Here is a 3,514-nt window from a genome sequence, read left to right as displayed (position 1 = left end):
AAACGAATAAACATTGCTACATAATGAGCATATTATTACCGCCAGGCCAGTGTGTAATGGTACTGGTTTTTATTCCCCCCTGGCTTTTTACGATACTCCTGAGGGAGGATCGAGCAGCATCGAGCAGAAAGCAATCTCTGGCGAGTGCATCTACAAGAGCGAGTCAGTTGTCATACCATTTGTCATCAGCCTCCGGGAAAAATTGGTTAACCAGCAGCAGCAGCAGCAGCAGCAGGGAGTCGCGGCTGGACTTGGAGTTGATTCGCGACCGCGCGATGCACCAGCAGAAAAGTGGTTGCCACGCGACGCTCCAGGAAGTTGAGCGACACACCTGATCATCTGGCCCTCTGATGCTCACGGGCTTCATACGGGCTATCGCTCCATAATCTACACTTTATGCCCTTGGTCCGGGCACTTAGACCGACCGGCACCAAGACCGGCATCACGGGGCGATAAAGTCGATGATTTATCAAAAACATAAACCCCGGACTTAAGACCCCGCGCGTGTGACATCCGATTAGCGTACCCTCTCGTGCCGTGGCCACCTTTTATGTGAAACGTTTTAAGCGACAACGTGACACACAACTCCCGCCGAGGAACGCGGCGCACCGTTTGCAGTTGAGGAAGATCTCGTTCTCGCGCGATCTACGCGGTCCCGGGATCTCTCCTCCAGGGATCGCAGGAGTGTGTTTCGCCGTTCCGGCGATTATGGAATTAAAAACTCCCTCGTGGGAGGGGGAGGGAGAACAGACCGCGCGTGTGGCGTGCATAAATCACAAATCGGTTTCGCCACGCAAAGTGAGGGCCCCCCCGGGAGGGTGCATCATTACGTTTAATTCCAGTAATGCGCCCATAGGCCCCATGCGCAAACACAAACCTCCAACTCTCGGTGGTAACACGGTGGCCATGGAAAAGGAGAACGAATCGCGAGGCACGCCGGAACGCCAGAGCTCGCGATCGTTTTTCTCCAGATTATCATTAGCTTTCCAGCATTCCGAGGTGTGCTCCTGGTATCGTGGCGCGTGCGCTACCCTCACCGGGAACCGGGAGGAAACGAGCTAAGGCTAATCTTCTCCACTGCGTCCGGATTGCCACACCTTCTAGCAGTGGGCCACCCTGAAGCTGCAGACTTGCCCCGGGTCCTAAATTCTGATAAAACGGTAGCTAATTCGGGAGGAAAATCGATTCGGTGTGGCCACCGGAGAGGGCAATTGGTGCTTCCGTTTCGAATTCGCGTTTTACGTGCCCCCGGGAACTCGGATAGAGCAATCGGACAGAGTCTTGGCCTTATTATGGCCACGATAATGATCATGTTTGGTTCAGTTCAGTGCGTCATCATGGCTGGTCGATCGATGATCGATCGTGATCGGAGTTTGTTTTGATTTCGATTTTCACATTCAAACAGCACCCCAACCGGGTTTCTGAAGATCATCTTGTTCGCACTTCTTGGAGGAAGCATTTGCTGATCAGCATCTGTCCAAGCACCCGATCATCAGATCCACCTTCACGCGTCATCACCGCCCGACGATCGACGAGGCGCCAACAAACGACTTAGACACGTTGTTCACTATTCAGCACCTGCTCGGAGCTTGTCCGGAGTTTTAGAGGGGAGAGAGAGAGAGAAAAGAGATTCACACGGGAGGGTCATTAATCGCCACCCCGGAGAGCGGTGGCGATGATGGCGCCTTTTGGTGAGAAACCCACGAGATCACCGCCGGCCGTTGTTGCCGTGTGTCCCGTGGCCGCGGCCCAACAACATGTCACAAGCTAATTCAAATGTGCTTTTAGCCAAAGTGTGACCCTCCAGCCAGCCAGCCAGCCAGCCAGCCGTTCAATCGCACCACTCACTAGTTCCACCCCCCCCCCCCCCCCTCCTTGGACCACCATTTATCATCGACCCACCACATTACCACATACCGTGCGCGTGGCAATCACCGACGAGCGTAATCACCATTTCTATGCAAAACATGAGTGCAGTTAGGATTGCGGCATCTGTCGCCGCACCGTCGACGTCGTCGTCGTCGTCGTCGCGCCTTGGCACCACCGTACTGGGGGCCGATGGTCGATAATTTATTTCCCACTCGAAAGGAACAGACCACCGCACCTTCCTGGGGCCCCGGAATCGCTTCCCCTGCGCACTGGTTTCGTCAGTGAGCCCCGCTCGCTCGTTAACTTTGGCCGCTGCGTCTCCAGAGCAGCAGTAGGCTTGCCGATGATGGCCTCCATGACAACGCTAACCGAGAGAGTACACCATCACCATCACCATCAGCAGCAGCAGTATCCGTTTTGGTGTTGTTGTTGCTGTTGTTTTCACTTCAAAGGCTCGAAATCATCCGCCAGTGCACATTCGAGATCGGAACGGTATGCAATCAGGCTTGGCGATCATCGGCCACAATGGCCGTAAAATTTATTTCAACTAAAGCTCGTCAGTGGCGCCGCGTGGGACAAACGCGGATGGAGGTGCATTGGCCTGGTGCTTACACGAAGCGCGTGATGTGGGCTGTCGTTGATACTCCAGCGGCAGCAGCAACAGGACCGCCACAACGGTGCCCACGATGACGACGACGATGAAGTCGGTGGTGGGTAGCAATAATACTTTGGAAAATTATTGACACAGAAACACACCATCGGCGCGCGGCCAACGAGAGAAGTTGGTCCGGGTACGGTGCAGCCACAGCCACAGTGTGTCCCCGTCGTGTGTCCTGGCCCGCGTAGCGTTGATGGCAATGTGCTGTTCAGCATAAAAGACACATAAAAATTCAAATCATTCGTTCCGAGGTGTCACGCGGCGCCGTTTTTCCTTCAAATCAATGCTCGGTCGGTCGTGTGGTTTGGGCTTTTTAGTGCGCCCGGCCGGCCCCGGCTTTCAATTGTTTTTCTGCCTTCAAAATGGTCCGTTGTTCTTCCGTTGGCAGAGTTCCTTGGCTCCTTGCGCGCCTTGCACGCCAGACGATGTAGAGAGACCGAATGCATCATCGCGTATGCGAACGAACATTGGCGATGAGGGAACGGGTTCGCATTTTTTAAAGTACAGATACGTTGAGGAGTAGTAAAGCTTGGGTTTCTTCAGCAGATCGCAAATGAATGTCCTTTTTAAAATAAATTCATTTTAAGTATGATACTGATGTTTTTGTATTGTTTTTCGACCGCCATAGTCCCTATGGTCATAATTCAAAGTCATTTAATACTCTTCATGAAATTCCATTTGAAAATTGACTACTAATTAACAATCATACGGAATCCGCGGAGACAATTCAAACGAATTAAATATTGTTTGCAGCATGCACTTTGTTACAGCATCATTCGAACTCTTCTATCTTTTAAAATCTGACCAAAGAGGGTTACGAATCGCTAGTTGGTCCTAAAGGAAGGAAGCGTCTCAGTAAAAACTCTTGTGTCTTTATACTTTTAGTCATTTACTTTTATGAACACAAGAATGGGGCGCTTCAGTTGAGAGTTCCAAATTGTCTTGGCGCATCAAGAACTTTCTTTCATTATTTAGCAACAATAATAA

This window comes from Anopheles aquasalis, chromosome 3 (genome assembly GCF_943734665.1).
Source record: "Anopheles aquasalis chromosome 3, idAnoAquaMG_Q_19, whole genome shotgun sequence".
Classification (NCBI taxonomy): Eukaryota; Metazoa; Arthropoda; class Insecta; order Diptera; family Culicidae; genus Anopheles; species Anopheles aquasalis.
Note: the sequence above shows the minus strand (reverse complement) of the source record.